Here is an 18,428-nt window from a genome sequence, read left to right on the forward strand (position 1 = left end):
ACTAAAACTCTACCATGCAACGCGAAAGCCATACATCAACAATATCAAGAAATAGCGCTGCCTTCTCTGGGCCCGAGCTCATTTGAAATGGACAGATGCAAAGTGGAAAAGTGTGCTGTGGTCTGATGAGTCCACATTTCAAATTGCTTTTGAAAATAATGGACTTTGTGTCCTCTCGACAAAAGAGGAAAAACAAGATCCAGATTGTTACCAGTGCAAAGTTCAAAAGCCAGCATCTGTGATGGTATGTGGGTGTGTTAGTGTCCATGACATGGGCAACTTACACATCTGTGATGGCACCATCAATGCTGAAAGGTACATTCAGGTTTTGGAGCTACACACGCTGCCATCCAAGCACTATGACTGTTTTCATATAATTTATGACAAAAATCAATCCATTCTTAAAAACCATATGCAATTTTGCATTGAAATCATGTGACATACTGAACGATTCTTCTTCAGCTGGTCTGCTCTGTGTCAGTCTGATCCCATCAGATCTCAGAAGCTAAGCAGTGCAGCATCTGGTTAGTACTTGGATGGGAGACCTCTTCAGTACACCAGCGGCTGTGAGTGTTTCTCCAGGTAAAACTGGAGTTGCGTCGGAAAGGGCATCCAGCATAAAAATTGTGCCAAATCCCAATGCAGATCTGGCTGTATCCACTGTGCCGACCCAAAAATGGGAGCAGCCGAAATGACAACACTCTATAGCAGGCGTGGGCAATCATGTGCCATGAAGGGCCGAAGCACTGCAGGTTTTCCTTGCTACCAATCACCTCAGCAGGTGATTTCATTAATGTTCAGGTGTTTCAGCAGGTGATTTCATTGACAACCAGGTGGTTATGTTCAAGGGAGAAGCTCATCAGCAACCCACCTGCTGAGGTGATTGGTTGCAAGGAAAACCTGTAGTGTCTTGGCCCATGTTGCCCACCCCTGCTCTATAGGATTCTTCTTCTTTTGACTGCTATAGTCTGAGTTTGGCATGTTTTTTTATCTGGTTAAGAAAAGGTTAAATGAAAAAAAAAGCCTCATTATTCCGAGCAGATGATAAAGATGGTGTTTAGATTGACGCATTTCTCACCAAACCTACATCAGTCTGAGCCCAGTGCCTCCAACTATCTGTGGATGTGTGATCCTGGCACCTTTGCCCTGGCCTTTCTGTCAAGCTCCTTAGCTTAAAAAAGTAAAGTAAAATTTATTTCTAAAGCACATTTAAACACAGTTTACACTGACCAAAGTGCTGTACATAGTTAAAAATAAATAAGTAAATAGGCAAGAAACATACAAAAAAACAAAACAACTGATTACAACATCAGCAGCAAGATACAAACACAACAATCATTGACATGACAAGACATGGCATAACCAGTTAGCGGTTAATTAGTAGGGAATGCTAGTGTAAAAAGGTGTGTCTTGAGCTTGGATTTAAAAACAGTAATAGATGGGGCATCTCTGATATCAGGAGACAGATGGTTCCACAGTCGGGGATCAGCGACTACAAAAGCTCTGCCCCTTTTAACTTGAGGCGAGTTCGGGGGACATGAAGGAGACCTTTACTGGAAGATCTCAGAGACCTGGGAGCAACAGCAGGATGAATGGCAGTAGCTATGTAGTTAGGGGCCAGGCCATGAAGAGCTTTAAAAACCATTAACAGTCATTTAAATTGGATCCTGTACTGGACAGGAAGCCAGTATAATGTGGCTAGGACAGGTGAAATATGTTCATGTTTTTTCCTGTTAGTAAGCAACCTAGCAGCAGCATTTTGGACCATTTGAAGCCGTGACACCAGTGTTTGAGGGAGACCAAAGTAAAGGGAGTTACAGTAGTCTAGACGTGAAGTTATAAAGGCATGGATAACTTTTTCCAGGTCACTGTAACACAGAACAGATTTGAGTTTTGCAATAATTCTTAATTGATAGAAACTAGTTTTAACAACAGAAGAAATTTGTTTGTCAAGATTGAGTTGGGAGTCTAGAATTACACCCAGATTTCTTGCATAGGTTTTGACAAATGGAGTGAGGGTGCCAACATTCCTGGAGGTGGAGTTAATGGATTTTGGGGGGCCAAAGATTATGACCTCAGTTTTATCCTCATTTAACTGGAGGAAGTTACTGGCCATCCAGATTTTAATTTCTTTCTGGCAATCCAGGAGAGGCTGCAGGGAATTTCCAGATTTGAGAGGAAGATACAACTGAGAATCGTCGGTTAAGAAAATATACTAGCTATTGATGCTGCTATATGTAGACCTAGGACCTTGTTATGGCTTCTTCCTACATATTGTATCGGTAACAAATAAAATAATTCATATTTATGTATTTATAGCAAGTACTTTGTTAGTTGGCATTTTCTTAGAAAACAGCAACATCATCTGGTTCGACTTGCATGTAGACAAATATTCACTTATCTGGTTTACATTCAGTCATGCAGAACAAAAAAAAATGTTGTACCTGTACCACGTTGGGTGTGTGTGTGTGTGTGTGTGTGTGTGTGTGTGTGTGTGTGTGTGGGGGGGGGGGGGGGGGGGGGGGGGGTGACATTATCAGGAAACAGAACAGCATCAGCTTGGTGAAGTGTGATGTGGAAAAGTTTGGATTGCTTACATTACAGAAAGTTTTCCTTGCTTTGGAGAAGTGCAGAGTGGCCGTCGTCATGACATTAAGAAGTGCAACAGTAAAAGCCAGTCGGGAATCAGCACTCGTCTTTGCCAAACGTACTTTGATCTCAAAGGACGCATGTTGCTGGTGGCACATACAGGATATCTTCGAGACCATCACAATGCAGGAGGCACTCACAGAGAGCTTTACTGAGGGACCAGAGGCATCACGGGCATAAAATATCTTCAAGTGTACGTATGTGCATGTGTGTATGTCTCTTTGTGTGTGTATGAGTGTGAGTCTGTATGTGTGCATGGAGGTGACTGTGTGTCTATACAGTGGCAGCATGGTTGCTCTGTGGTTCGCCCTCTTTCCTCAGACAAAGAAGGTTTGGGGTTCAATTCCATGCTTTCTCAATTCCTTTCTGTGTGGACTCTCTGCGGGCGGCTTCCTCTCACTATCAAAATGCTCTGTGTGGTTGGATTTGTCCAGTTAGAATGGTTAATGCAAAGAAGAAGTTTTGTTGCATGTACACTGACAATAGAAGCCTTTCCATTTGTGCATATGAGTGTGTGTCTGTATGTGTGAGTGCATGTGAGTGTGTATCTGTATGTTTGTGTGCATGTGAGTGTGTGTCTTTATGTCTGCTTGCATGTGAATGTGTGTCTGTATGTGTGCCTGCATGTGAGTGTGGCTGTATGTGTACATGCATGTGACTGTGTGTCTGTATATGTGCGTGCATGTGAGTGTGTCTGTATGTGTGTGCATGTGAGTGTGTGTCTGTATGTGTACATGCATGTGAGTGTGTCTGTATATGTGCGCGCATGCGAGTGTGTGTCTGTATGTGTGCATGGATGTGAGTGTGTGTCTGTATGTGTACGTGCATGTGAGTGTGTGTCTGTATGTGTGCCTGCGTGTGTGTCTGTATGTGTGCGTGCATGTTAGTGTGTGTCTGTATGTGTGTGTACACATCAGTGTGTGTCTGTATGTGTGTGTGCATGTGAGTGTGTGTCTGTATGTGTGTGTGTGCACATCAGTGTGTGTCTGTATGTGTGTGTGCACATCAGTGTGTATCTGTATGTGTGTGTACACATCAGTGTGTGTCTGTGTGCCTGCATGTGAGTGTGTCTGTATGTGTACATGCATGGGAGTGTGTCTGTATATGTGTGTGTATGTGCGTGTGTCTGTATGTGTGTGTGCATGTGAGTGTGTGTTTGTATGTGTATGTGCATGTGAGTGTGTCTGTATATGTGCACGCATGTGAGTGTGTGTCTGTACATGTGCATGGATGTGTGTGTGTCTGTATGTGTACGTGCATGTGATTGAGCGCCTTGGGGCAACTGTTTGTTGTGATTTGGCGCTATATAAGAAAAAAGTTGATTGATTGATTGATTGATTGATTGTGTGTCTGTACTGTATGTGTGCGTGCATGTGTGTGTCTGCATGTGTGCGTGCATGTGAGTATGTGTCTGTATATGTTCCTGCATGTGAGTGTGTCTGTATGTGTGCGTGGATGTGAGTGTGTGTCTGTATGTGTGCGTGCATGTAAGTGTGTCTGTATGTGTGCATGCATGTGAGTGTGTCTGTATGTGTGCGTGCATGTGAATGTGTCTGTATGTGTGCCTGCATGTGAGTGTGTGTCTGTAAGTGTGTGTGCATGTGAGCGTGTTTCTGTATGGGTGTGTGCATGTGAGCATGTGTCTGTTTGTGTGTGTGTGCATGTGAATGTAAGTGACTGGTTACGAGGACCAATGTGATGTGGGTGATAACTGCAGAGAAACTGATGACTGTGTTGACATCACAGTGTCTCTTTCACCATGTGAGATGTTCACCTGTTAAACCGCCAGCATGCCCTCCCTCCTCCTCCACACCATTCATCCTTCCATCTCTGCATCCCTCCGCCCTGCACTCCATCCCAGTGCAAACACTCAGTGCTGCAGGAACAAAGCACGGATGAGTAATGGCAGTGAAATGTCACCGTTCCTTCTTGGCTGTGGCCTCGTCCCCTCCCTGTGGATCAGGGCCGAGCCTCCTGTTAACCATTAACCAGCCAAGCAGCACCTGAAGGCCTGGAACAATGGAGAGAGAGAGAGAGAGAGAGAGAGAGAGTTGGGGGGGGAAAGATCAGGTCCGGCTTCAGATGAAATTATGAAACGTGAGACAGAAAGACATCCCTGTCACTTCACACGCTGCAGCTTCAGTGTTTGTTCACTTCCTGCCCATCAGCCAAGTCAGGAAAAAAAATCAAGTACAAAGTGTTTTATTTTGTGTTTTCCATTGTAATGGCAGTGGAATGGCGGGTGTGTCCTCAGAGGTGCAGTCTGCATGGTCGCCCGATGAACTACAACATTAACCTTAGTGTGAGTGTTTGTCTGTATGTGTGTGTGCATGTGAGTGTGTGTTAGCAGTGACTGGAATTAGCAGGTACTGTTGTGGTCTGGGGAATCGGTCTGGGTTCTGTGTTTCCCTGCCAGTGAAGCAGATTGACATCACCTGCGGCTGCGACACACCTGCCTCAGTTAGTGGTGTCCTACTTAAGCCTGGGCTAAACTGGAGGACGCCACCAGAGCTTTCCATCCATGGACGTGATAACCTGGCTGACCTGATAACCTTCCTCCTGCAATGCTCTGTAGTGTTTTCCCAGCAGCCCTCAAAATTTAATTCAGAACACATTAAAGTAGCCTACATCATGAGTTTGCTCTGGGGGGGGGGGGGGGGGGGGGGGGGGGGCATTAGCTTGGATTACTGCTCTGTGGAAAGGCTGGTCCCAGATCCTGGCTTCCTACGAAAGCTTATGCAGTGAACTCTGTAAGGTGTTCGACCATCTGATCGGGGGTCAGACGGCGTCCGAGTGGCTGCTCCAGATTTGCCAATGTGCTCGAAGCGTAGCTCAGTATTCAGTCGACTTCTGCATTCTTGTTGTGGCTGCAGAGGCCGGCTGGGATGCTACGGCGCTTCAGGGAGCCTTTAGCAATGGGCTCTCAGACAGACTGTTAGCCAGCAGCTAGGGAGGAACCACAGTCACTGGATGACTTAATCATGCTGTGCATCTGCCTTGACAACCAATTGCAGGAGTGGAATAGGCAACGAGCCCAGAGTCGGCCATCTTGGTCTTTCCTCTCTCCATCACCACAGGTCTTTTCTATCGCAAATTTCTACTGATGGAGAAGTATCAAGAAGGCCAGAAGAAGTTACATTGTATATTTGTGGATTTAGTGAAAGCTTATGACAGGGTGCCAAGAAAAAATTGTGCTATTGCTTGAGGAAATCTGGAGTAGCAGAGAAGTATGTGAGGGTAGTGCAGGACATGTACAAGCATAGCGTGACAGTGGTGAGATACACAGTTGGAATAATGGTGATGGACATGTTGATGGATGAGATAAGACAGGAGTCTTTATGGCTGTATGACATTGTGATCTGTTGTGAGTGAGTGACAGCAGGTTGAGTCTAGCCTGGAGAGATGGAGATATGCTCTGGAGAGAAGGGGAATGAAAGTCAGTAGGATCAAAACTGACTCCATGTATGTGAATGAGAAGAAACCTAGTGGAATAGTGCAGTTAAAAGGAGTAGAAGTGGTGAAAGTAAATGAGTTTAAATACTTGTGGCCACCTGTCCAAAGTAATGGAGAATGTGGGAGAGAGGTGAAGAAGAGAGTGCAGGCAGGGTGGAGTGGGTAGAAAGGTGGCTGGAGTGATTTGTGACTGAAAAATATATGCAAGAGTGTAGGGGAAAGTTTATAAGACAGTAGTGAGGCCAGTTATGTTCAGTGGCACCAACAAAACAAAAAGACACGAGGCAGACCTGGAGGTGGCTGAGCTGAAGATGTTGCGATTCTCTTTGGGAGTGATGAAAATGGACAGGATTAGGAATGAACATGTCAGAGGGACAGCTCAAGTGGGATGGTTTGGAGTTCAAGAGGCAAGATTGAGATGGTCTGGACATGTGCAGAGCAGGGGCATGGGATATATAGGGAGAAGGATGATGAAGATGTAAGAAGAATGGCCCAGCCAATCACCTCACTTAAATCCAATAGAAAATCTATGCAAATAACTAAAGATCGGAGTTCATAGAAGAGCTCCACAGAACCTTCAAGATTTGAAGGCTGTTTGTGTGGAAGAATGTACCAAAATCATACCTGACCAATGCTTGTGACTATTTTGTCCATACAGGAGGGTTCTTGAAGCTGTCATTACCAAGGTTTCTGCTGTAAATGTCAGTAAGCATGTTCAATACCTGTGTCATTTAGTTTTATTACACATAACTTAATTTCTGTACTTTTTTCTTCTGGTTTCTTTACATGTGTGGAATACTTTGGCTGTTACCAACATCTGGTGAAAATTTCACCTCAATTGCACTGTTAGAAATATATTTACTGAGAAAAATGGTGATGTGTTCAGTACTTATTTTATTCTCTCAGCTGCATTGTATTGTTGACTCCTCCCACTCACTTCCATCAGGACGCAAACTCACGATCTCTAGCGCAGGAGGCAGGCGCTCTAACCAGAATGCCAAAACCATGGGCCTCTGGAGCTGTGGCCAGAAAGTCCTATTAACTGTTGGGGAGTGAGGTTTACTGACTAATATTGCACAGTGACTCATGCTGGCCTCTGTCACATATGTCATACATATGCTATTTATTTATAAAATTTTAAATATAAAAACCCTCAACTTCTTCCAAATCATGTTCAATTACAGCAGAATGGAATGTGGTGGAGTAACTGACAAATTTCTTAATGAGTCATGTAACCATGTAATGACACCATACTATTATTGAATCTCGGCACTTTAGATTGTCTTAAACTATTGGATAGACTTGTGAACCACTTTGGGATTGCTGGCAATGTCCTTGCTTGGTTGACATCCTACTGAAGAAGTCATTTTCTTCGTGTCCTGTACAATAACATCACTTCAAATCTTGTTCCTATGAAATATGGTGTTCCAGAAGGGTCCATTTTAGGCCCCTGCTTTTTCCCCATAGTGCCCCTTGGGCAGATACTGCAACATTTTATGCTTGCTTTTCACTGTTATGCAGATGACAATCAGTTGTATCAGCAGATAATTGCAGGGAATGTGTATACCACTTCATCATGAAGCTGTATAACTAGGCATACAAAATATCCTCATATAAAATCAACAATAATGATAATAATAATATGAAAGCAAACAGAGCTCTGGTATCGGAACAGTATCGTATCGGCAGATATCCAAATTCAGTTATCGGAAGTGAAAAAATGTGGATCTCGCATCCCTCTTTTAAACACTGTACACTCTGCACATTATAGATGATCCAAACAGACCATGTAGGACCCCACAGTTCGGAACACATGTCGATGGCGGATTAATTATAAGATTAACATGAGTGTGATTTTGGGGCAGGGTTAGTGGTCAATCAGTTAAGTGCACTTGTTTCCAGAGCGGAAGGTTTCGGGTTTAAGGCAACCATTGCCCATTCTGCATGTAATGTAGAGTTGCGTCAGTAAGAGCATCTGGCATAAAACATGTGCCAAATCAACATGCAGATCCACCTCGGATCTACTGTGGTGAACTGTGTTAATTTGAATGCATACCCGGTTAAAAAAAAAAAAAAAAAATCACAGTCTCAGTGGAGGTTAAAGCAGCTATACATGCATATCATGCAGTTGTGAACACAATCTTGTGCTCCACTTGGGACAGGCTCTGTGCATTTCTGGATCCAAAATAACTGACAAACTCTCAAAAATTAAATGAGTCCATCATCTCTGCCCTGTGCAGCCATGAGCACACATGAACTGAGGATCGCGCTTGAAGCGAGTGGACAGCTGACCGTGCTGAAAGGCCGCAGCTCTGAAAAATAGAGTACTGTTGACTTTCCCTCCCGAGCATCTGCTCTGCAGAACCACTGACCTGAATGAATTTGATCATGGGTAGGAGTAATGTATTTATCCTGAAATGGTTATGAATAAAATTTTTATTTTTACGCTTTCAGACAATGTTGAGAGGGGTTAAGAAGTGGAACCAACAAAGCAGCAGATCGAAGCACTGCTTCACTGGTTCAAGCTTCAAATCGGAGTCACGCTGTTTTCCACATAAATTCAGCATTATTTCATCATAAAAGACAGAGGAAAGGATCAGAGCACAGCAGCCAGACAAGCTGCTGTTATGTTCACTGCGCCGCCGTCATTTCAAAACGTCAGGAGTGACTCACGATTATCGCCTTGTTTCTGCTTAAAATGGCTTCGTTTCTGCTCAATACTGATTTTAGAATGATTTTTCATCTTCGTGGCCGCCATCCTCCACCTGACCAAAGACAGACTCCCACCGGCGATCAAGATCAGATACTGGATGGACAGGAAGGTCTTCAATCTGAGCCGACTTCGATCCAAGAACCTGACCAAGACAACATCTCTCTGTAACTTTGAGTACGCAGATGAGAACAGCGTCACATCACACACGGAAACAGGTTTCCAGACCACCCTCGAAGCCTTGGAGTTTGCTTACACAAAGCTCGGCCTTCACATCAACTTGAAGAAAACGCAGGTTCTCCACCAACCGTGGCCAAAAGATGCCAATCCACAACCTCCAACCATCATACTCCAGCGCCAAACCCTCGAAAACGTCGACCACTTTCCCTACCTTGGCAGCCTGTCGTCCAAGGCAGACATCGATGCAGAGATCCAGCACCGTCTTCAGTGCACTGGTGCAGCCTACGGTAGACTACGCATTTGCGTCTTTCGGAACCGAGACCTCTGAACTGAGACCAAGATCAGATTCTACAGGGCTATTGTCATCCCAACTCTTCTGTATGGCTTGGACACATGGACCACCTACCGTCGCCACATCAAAGTGCTGGAACGCTTCCACCAACACTGCCTGAGAGTCATCCTCCACATCACCTGGGAGGATGACAGAACAAATGTCAGTGTCCTTGAAGATGCCAAACTGTCTAGCATTGAATCTCTTGTCATCAAAAGCCAACTTTGCTGGACAGGCCATGTAGTCTGGATGAATGAGAACCGGCTGCCGAAACAAGTGTTCTACTTCGAACTGGAACTGGGCCACCAAACCAGGGGAGGACAGAAGAAGCGATACAAAGATCTGCTCAAACTAAACCTGAAGAACTGCAACATCAACTGGAACACCTGGGAAACTACAGCCAAAGATTGGCCAAAATGGAGATCCGCCATTCACCTTGGCACTCAGGCCTTCGAAGAGGCTAGGATCTCCTACACAAAAGAGAAAAGAAGAAGAAGAAAAGAGTGACTTCAAGATTCCAACAGGCAGAAACTCCCACCAACTACCACCTGTCCAACCTGCGGGAGGCAGTGCGTTACGTGACAGGGACTTCTAAGTCACCTAAGAGTCCATGCCAACAACTAGGAGACCATCATCCTCTGCAACGAGGGATAGCCACGACGAAGGCCTGAAGTGGCAGGCCAAGAAAAATCTCAGATAAGCTGAAGCGAAGCATGGTGAGAACAGTCATAGTCAACCCACAGGCCTGCTCCAAAGACCTACAACATGATCTTGCTGCAGATAGTGTCTCTGTGCATCGTTCAACTATACAGAGCACTTTGCACAAAGAGATGCTGTAAAACTTTTACATACAACTGTAGATTCCTTGAATCAATGAAACATTTTCACTGACCTTCAACCATTAGACCCACTTTCCTCATATTTAGTCAAAAATTACTTTCCTTGTTCAAAGGACTTCAAGATCTGTTGACCCTATTTTCAAAGACTGTCATTCACTTCTGAATAAGTAATCTACTGATTTCAGTCATACACTACTTGTTTCATGACAGAGATCACACAAATGAAACCATGTGGTTCTGGATCTTAATCCCCTTTCACACCGGGGTGCTCCCAGTTGCTCCCAGTTGCGCCGTGTGTCATTATGACGACGTCGTGTGGAAGCAACTCAGTGCCGAGACGATGCAGCTCAGCGCCACAACAGCATGAGGGGCGCAAAGGAGGAGTCAGACGCCGAAAAATTAAACCTGTTTAAACAAGTTTAATTTTTTTGGCGTCCTGTGCTCGACGCAGAAAGAAAGTGGTTCCAGCGCAACTCGGGGCAAAGAGGCATTACTCGGCATGAATCGGAAGCCACACCCTCACAAGACGACGTTACCAAAGCCAATTTATGATTCCTGCTGTGTTCCATTGTTCCCGCAGTATAAATCATGCAGGATTGTTTTTATACCATGTACTCAATGCAGTAAAAACTACACACTTAAAAAAAAAGACCACAGAAAAAAAAATGCTGATTGCAGCTCAGCTCCTTGTCTGTGTGGAGCTGTCTGGTGAAGAGAGGCACTGTGAGGCAGCAGCAGCTTCTTCTCTCATAAATGTGTTTAAATAAAATCCATAAAAGTCCTGCTCACAGACTGATTGCCAGAGACATCCAGTAAAAAGTCTGGACATCTCTAGTCCGTTCATGGATGGTTCATTCACATGCGCACATGTGAACAATTAAAAGAAAAAAAAACTGTCTGGCTGCAGACATTAGTTTCTTGTTCTCTGCTCAAACTCTCTCATCACAGTTAAAAAATGGACAAAAAAGGACATAAGTCCTGTTCACAGACTGATTGCCAGAGACAGGACATGTCACCATCAAGTAGAACTCCAGACATCTCCACATTTGCTTATGGACGGTTCGTTCACGCAAAGGAGGAAAGATAAACTATAACAGAACTCAGAGCGCAGCCCTGCAGCTCTGCACAAGAAAAAATATAAACTAGAAGAGAAGTCAGAGTGCACAGTCTGTCTACAGCCAAACTGTGCATTCTGACTTCTCTGTGCAGAGAACCTGCAGGCTGCGTTCTCACCTCCTCTCTGCCCCCTGCTGCGTGCACCTGACACAGACATTCCTGCATCGCCATGACGCCACAGGAAGCAACTCGAAGCAGGCCCGGTGTGAAAGGGGATTGTCTGACTCCAGTGAAAAGTTGGATGTCGAGAAACGTCTTGCTTTTAAATTTGAATAAGCCTGAAATGGTGATCCTTGGTCCTGAGGGACATAGACATCAGTTTGAACAGCTAATGCTAAACCTAGGTTCATGTGTTATTCATCACAGTGATAAAGTGAGGAACCTTGGAATGATCTTAGATCCCACACTATCCTTTGACAACACATTAGAGAACTCACTAGGACTGCTTTCTTCAACCTCCACAATTTGCCACAATTGGCTGCCAATTGTCAGCCAATGCCTTTGTCTCTTCTAGATTGGATAACTGCAATGTCCTATTCTCTGGCTTACCACAGTCCAACAATGGAGGTCCCCAAGTAGGTCAAACTGCTACAACTTTGGTTAGAAGTAGAACGTTTGACCAAATGATCCCTATTTCTGCCTCCCTTCACTGGCTTCCTATCCCTGTGAGGTCTGATTTTAAGATATTGTTACTTACAAAGCCTTTTACAGATTAGTGCCTCCTTGTGTGGCTGACCTAATAAAATCATACATATGTGATGTTATGTACGTGTGAACACAGACACGTATTCTACATTTTCAGGATGCAGGAATATTAAGATTAAAAAGAAGTCAGCAGGCGACAGAGCTTTCTCTTATCGTCCATCTGCTCTGTGAAACAAGCTGCCTGAGGAGATAAAATTGATTCTCTGGAGTCATTCCAAGTCTCGATTAAAGACTCATGTGTTTTCCTTGTCGTATAGCTATCATACTTTGGTATTATTGAACTGTTTCTCCCCCTCCTTTTAACGCTTATAAGGTCTTCAGTCTGTGAGTTGGTTCATTACGAATAATGTGCTCAGCCACTACCTTCTAGCCTACAGGAGTATCATGACGTGGGCTAGAAGAACTTTTTGCTCCACAGGTTCATTTGAGTTAATATTTGGAATGTTATCACTGTTCATATTAATGCTCAATAAGCATTAATTAAGGGGGGGGGGGGGGGGCTGGCCTGCAGCTCAGTTTGAAAGAAGGTAAGGAAGCCTGCTTTCCCACTACTCCCCAGAAACTCAAGTTCTTTCAGGTATCGACGGGCCACTTGTTTGCCTATCTCTTCTTGGGTAATGTCTCTGATGGTTTTTGAAGACATTTTACTGTAGAGTCTACAAAACAAACAATTTCCCCTAAGGTTGAAGGATCTATCTTCAAGATAGCCTGTTCCGACTCATACACTATAAGTGTTCTGCCTTCTGGCTGATGAGGCTCATTGTGGGCCTTAATGACTTCAGCAATTTTACCATTTACCCCATGATGCACTGTTTCTTTCTCTTTTTGCTCTGTATGCACCACTCTGCATTTAATCATTAGTGATCGATCTCTGCTCCCCTCCACAGCATGTCTTTTTCCTGGTTCTCTCCCTCAGCCCCAACCAGTCCCAGCAGAGGACTGCCCCTCCCTGAGCCTGGTTCTGCTGGAGGTTTCTTCCTGTTAAAAGGGAGTTTTTCCTTCCCACTGTAGCCAAGTGCTTGCTCACAGGGGGTCATTTTGACCGTTGGGGTTTTACATAATTATTGTATGGCCTTGCCTTACAATATAAAGCGCCTTGGGGCAACTGTTTGTTGTGATTTGGCGCTATATAAAAAAATTGATTGATTGACCAGTTTTCGGCGACACTCTTGCTCATTTTCTTTATTCATCAGCTCTTCAAAATATTCCTTCCACCTTCTCAGCACACACTCCTCACTTGTCAGCACATTACCATGTGCATCTTTTACCACCTTACGTGCTGCACATCCTTTCCAGCTCTGTTCCTTTGTCTGGGCAATCGATACAAGTCCTTTTCTCCTTCCTTACTATTCAACTTTTTGTACAGCTCACAATATGCCTTTTCCTTCGCTTTTGCCACTTCTCTTTTCACCTTACACCGCATCTCCTTGTACTCCTGTCTACTTTCTTCATCTCTCCGACTATCCAAAAACTTTTCGCCAACCTCTTTCTCCTTATGCTTTCCTGGACCTCTTCATTCCACCATCAAGTCTCCTTGTCTTCCTTCCACTGTCCTGATGTCATACCCAGTACTGTCCTAGCTGTCTCCCTCACCACATCTGCAGTACTTTTCAGTTGTCCAAAATTGATTCCCCTCCAACCAGTGCTTCTCTCACCTGCTCGCTAAATTTCACACAACAGTCTTCCTCCTTCAGCTTCTACCATCTGATCCTTTGTTGAGCTCTCACTCTCTTCTTCTTCTTTATCTCTAAAGTCATCCTACAAACAACCATCCTAATGCGGTCTAACGACACTCTCTCCTGCCACCACTTTACAGTCTCTGATTTCTTTTAGCTTGCATCTCCTATAAAGAATGTAGTCCACCTGTGTGCACCTTCCTCCACTCTTATATGTTGCCCTGTGCTCCTTCCTTTTCTTAAAGTAGGTATTCACCACAGCCATTTCCATCCTTTTTGCAAAATCAACTACCATCTGTCCTTCCCCATTCCTATCCTTGATACAATATCTACCCATTACTTCCTCATCACCTCTGTTCCCTTCACCAACATGCCCATTGAAGTCCGCTCCTATCACCACTCTTTCATGCTTCTCTTCATTGTCTCCCTGTTAATTCCAGAATAGAATTTCAAATTCTTCTTCTTACTTATAAGGTTTTGAATAATCAGGTCCCATCTTATCTTAGGGACCTCATAGTACCATATCACCCCAATAGAGCGCTTCGCTCTCAGACTGCAGGCTTACTTGTAGTTCCTAGGGTTTGTAAGAGTAGAATGGGAGGCAGAGCCTTCAGCTTTCAGGCTCCTCTCCTGTGGATCCAGCAACCAATTCGGATTAGGGAGACAGACACCCTCTCTGCTTTTAAGATTAAGCTTAAAACTTTCCTTTTTGCTAAAGCTTATAGTTAGGGCTGGATCAGGTGACCCTGAACCATCCCTTAGTTATGCTGCTATAGACTTAGACTGCTGGGGGGTTCCCATGATGCATCCAGTGTTTCTTTTTATTCACCTCTTTTTGCTCTGTATGCCCCACTCTGCTTTTAATCATTGGTGATTGATCTCTGCTCTCTTCCACAGCATGTCTTTTTCCTGATTCTCTCCCCTCAGCCCCAACCAGTCCCAGCAGAAGACTGCCCCTCCCTGAGCCTGGTTCTGCTGGAGGTTTCTTCCTGTTAAAAGGGCGTTTTCCTTCCCACTGTCGCCAAGTGCTTGCTCATAGGGGGTCGTTTTGACCGTTGGGGTTTTTGTGTAATTATTGTATGGCTTTGCCTTACAATATAAAGTGCCTTGGGGCGACTGTTTGTTGTGATTTGGCGCTATATAAATTAAATTGATTTGATTTGATTTGCTTGGGCACACTCTCCACCACTTCATCTAACACACTCCAGAAATCTTCTTTCGCCTTCATCTCACAACCTACCTGTGGGGCATATGCACTGATGATATTCATCATCACCCCTTCAATTTCCAACTTCACACTCATCACCCTGTCAGACTTTCTCTTTTTACCAGTCATACTACCAATATTCAAAGTCCCTACTCTCATTTCCACCCTTCTAGTTTTCTTCTTCTCCCACTGTTTGTGGAAACGTTCTCCTCCTCTTCTTCATCGTCTTCACCCAGCAGTAGTCCAATTTCCACTGGCAGCCTGTTGGGCAACAGCACTGGTGGTGGATGTTGTTAACCCGGGCTGCGACCGATCTGGTATGGAAATTCGATTCTTAGTCTGCATAGTTGGGTTGGCTTGTTTTACGCCGGATGCCCTTCCTGACGCAACCCTCCTCATTTATCCGAGCTTGGGACCGGCACTCAGAATGTACTGGCTGCACACCACATGTGGCTGATACAAGATACAAGATAATTTGTTGATCATATGCAGGTTAACACAGAGTCAACAGTGCAATGAAATGCTTAGGATGAGAAGGACTGTTCAAACTCGCAGGAAGTACTAATAGCATGCAATATAAATACCAAAAAATATAAGCATATGTAAAAAAAAAAAAAAATGATAATAATAGTCAGCAGTAGTCAGGTTGTAGTATTCACAGGTTGTAGTATTGTTCATATTGCACATAGTATTATTGCACATGACATATTGCACAGTTGTGTAGCAGGTTATTGCATAGGTAACAATAAATAGTAAAAACTGAGATGAGTTATGAAAGGTAAGGTGGTGACATACAAGATACAGTCACATTGATAACAGCAATAGACATATAGTGTTAAAGAAGTGGCTTAGTGCAGTGTTATTATCATAGTTCTGTGTAATTTTGAGTTCAGTAGTCTGACAGCCTGTGGATAGTAACTGTTCTTGAGTCTTTTGGTAGGGGCTGGCAGACTCCTATACCTCCTGCCAGAGGGTAACAGTTCGAATAGTCGACTTCGAATGAGTTGTGTAAAATGTAAAGAAAAACAGAATACAATGATTTGCAAATCCTCTTCAACCTATATTCAAGTGAGTACACCACAAACACAAGATATTTAATGTTCAAACTGATAAACTTTATTGTTTTTGTGCAAATATTTGCTCATTTTGAAATGGATGCCTGCAACACATTTCAAAAAAGTCAGGATAGGGCAACAAATGACCGGAAAAGTTGATGAATGCTCAAAGAACACCTGTTTGGAAACAGGTCAGTGTCATGATTGGGTATAAAAGGAGCATACCCAAAAGGCTCAGCCATTCACAAGCAAAGATGGGGCGAGAATCACCACTTTGTGAACAATTGCATGAAAAAATAGTCCATCAGTTTAAGAACAATTTTTCTCAAAATTCAATTGCAAGGAATTTAGGGATTCCATCATCTACAGTCCATAATATAATCAGAAGTCTCAGAGAATCTGGAGAAATTTCTGCACATAAGCGGCAAGGCCGAAAACCAACATTGAATGCTCATGACCTTCGATCCCTCAGGCGGCACTGCATTAAAAACCGACATAATTGTGTAAAGGATCTTATTGCGTGGGCTCAGGAACACTTCAGAAAACCATTATCAGTTAACACAGTTTATCACTACATCTACAAGTGCAAGTTAAAACTCTACCATACAAAGCGAAAGCCATACATCAACAACATCCAGAAACGCTGCCGCCTTTGCTGGGCCCGAGCTCATTTGAAATGGACAGACACAAAGTGGAAAAGTGTGCTGTGGTCTCATGAGTCCACATTTCAAATTGTTTTTGGAAATCATGGACGCTGTGTCCTCTGGACAAAAGAGGAAAAAGACCATCCAGATTGTTACCAGTGCAAAGTTCAAAAGCCAGCATCTGTGATTGTATGGGGGTGTGTTAGTGCCCATGGCATGGGCAACTTACACATCTGTGATGGCACCATCAATGCTGAAAGGTACGTCCAGGTTTTGGAGCAACATGCTGCCATCCAAGCAACGTCTTTTTCAGGGACGCCCCTGCTTATTTCAGCAAGACAATGTCAAGCCACATTCTGCACGTGTTACAACAGCGTGGCTTCGTAGTAAAAGAGTCCGGGGACTAGACTGGCCTGCCTGCAGTCCAGACCTGTTGTCCATTGAAAATGTGTGGCACATTATGAAGTGCAAAATACAACAACTAAGCTTCAGCAATTAGTGTCCTCAGTTCCTAAACGCTTATTGAGTGTTGTTAGAAGGAAAGGTGATGTAACACAGTGATAAACATACCACTGTCCCAGCTTTCTTGAAACATGTTGCAGGCATCCATTTCAAAATGAGCAAATATTTGCACAAAAACAATAAAGTTTATCACTTTGAACATTAAATATGCAAATCATTGAATTCTGTTTTTATTTACATTTCACGCAATGTCCCAACTTCATTGGAATTGGGGTTTTATATATATATATATATATATATATATATATATATATATATATATATATATATATATATATATATATATATATATATATATATATACATACATACATACATACATACATATATTGGGCTTGAGACCAGAGGATCTTCGGCTCAAAATTTCAGCCTGATCGGAAAATCACTAAGGGCCCTTGGGCAAGGTCTTTAATCCCCTAGTTGCTCCCAGTGTGTAGGGAGTACCTTGTATGGCAGCACCCTCACATTGGGGTAAATGTGAGACATTGATGTGTAAAGAGCTTTGAGCGTTTGATGCAGATGGAAAAGTGCTATATAAATGCATTCCATTTACTAATAGAGACTCCGATTCTACCAAGCCATTCATTATCATGACAAGATGATATCTAGACATAGAATGACAGCAGTACCTTACTATTGAAATTAGACAAATCATATCAACTCATATCCCCTTCACATTGGAGTCACACCATGCTGAAGTGATCACATGAAGTACCTTGGGGTGACTTTGTATTGGTTTGGCACTATATAAATTAAGTTGCAATGAAATGGTAACCCAGAGCCACAGGATTCTATGGGAAATCAATTAAATGAAATGCTGTATGTTTGCTGGTGGTTACATAACAAGATAAAGAGGAGCAAAGTTGTAGGTCATGTGTGGGCCTCCAGTGCACTGGCATATTGTGCTTCTTTGTGCCAAGTGGAAGCAAGTGTTGCTACTAAAGGAGTGGTTGCAGACGGAGCAGTACGTGTTGTGACGGTGGTTCCCTGTGATCTGAGGGCTTGCTGACCAGGTCTGCTCCCACAGCGTCCATGTGGTTGGTCAGAAACCCCTGTTATGGTGAAAACCATAGAACAAAGTTAGGACCCAAGATGCAGGAAGTCGGAATGAGCAATAAACAAATAACAATTTTAATGTACAACAATAGATAAATGAGAAATGTACAAATTCAAGGTGTGAGACACTGACAGAGGGAGATACTGACTGGAACATAATGATGAATGGCAGAGTTTTCAAACCAGATGGCAGAAGTGCACAAAACCAGGATCAGGCGGCCACGTTAGAGCTGAGAGGAGTTAGGACTGCTGATGACAAGAAAAAACAGCTAGTAAATCCAGGGA

General features: G+C 43.6%; 1 long non-coding RNA gene across 1 annotated transcript; it reads right to left on the reverse strand.

Annotated features, from left to right (window-relative positions):
* Positions 1–235: 235 nt before the first annotated feature.
* LOC117509305 lies at positions 236–16,915 on the reverse strand. Its single transcript, XR_004560376.1, has 3 exons — positions 16,849–16,915; positions 6,914–6,919; positions 236–334 (listed from the first exon to the last, which is right to left on the reverse strand). It is a non-coding gene; the product is annotated as an uncharacterized LOC117509305 (long non-coding RNA).
* Positions 16,916–18,428: the final 1,513 nt, after the last annotated feature.

Source organism: Thalassophryne amazonica, chromosome 4 (genome assembly GCF_902500255.1).
Source record: "Thalassophryne amazonica chromosome 4, fThaAma1.1, whole genome shotgun sequence".
In the NCBI taxonomy this organism is placed as follows: Eukaryota; Metazoa; Chordata; class Actinopteri; order Batrachoidiformes; family Batrachoididae; genus Thalassophryne; species Thalassophryne amazonica.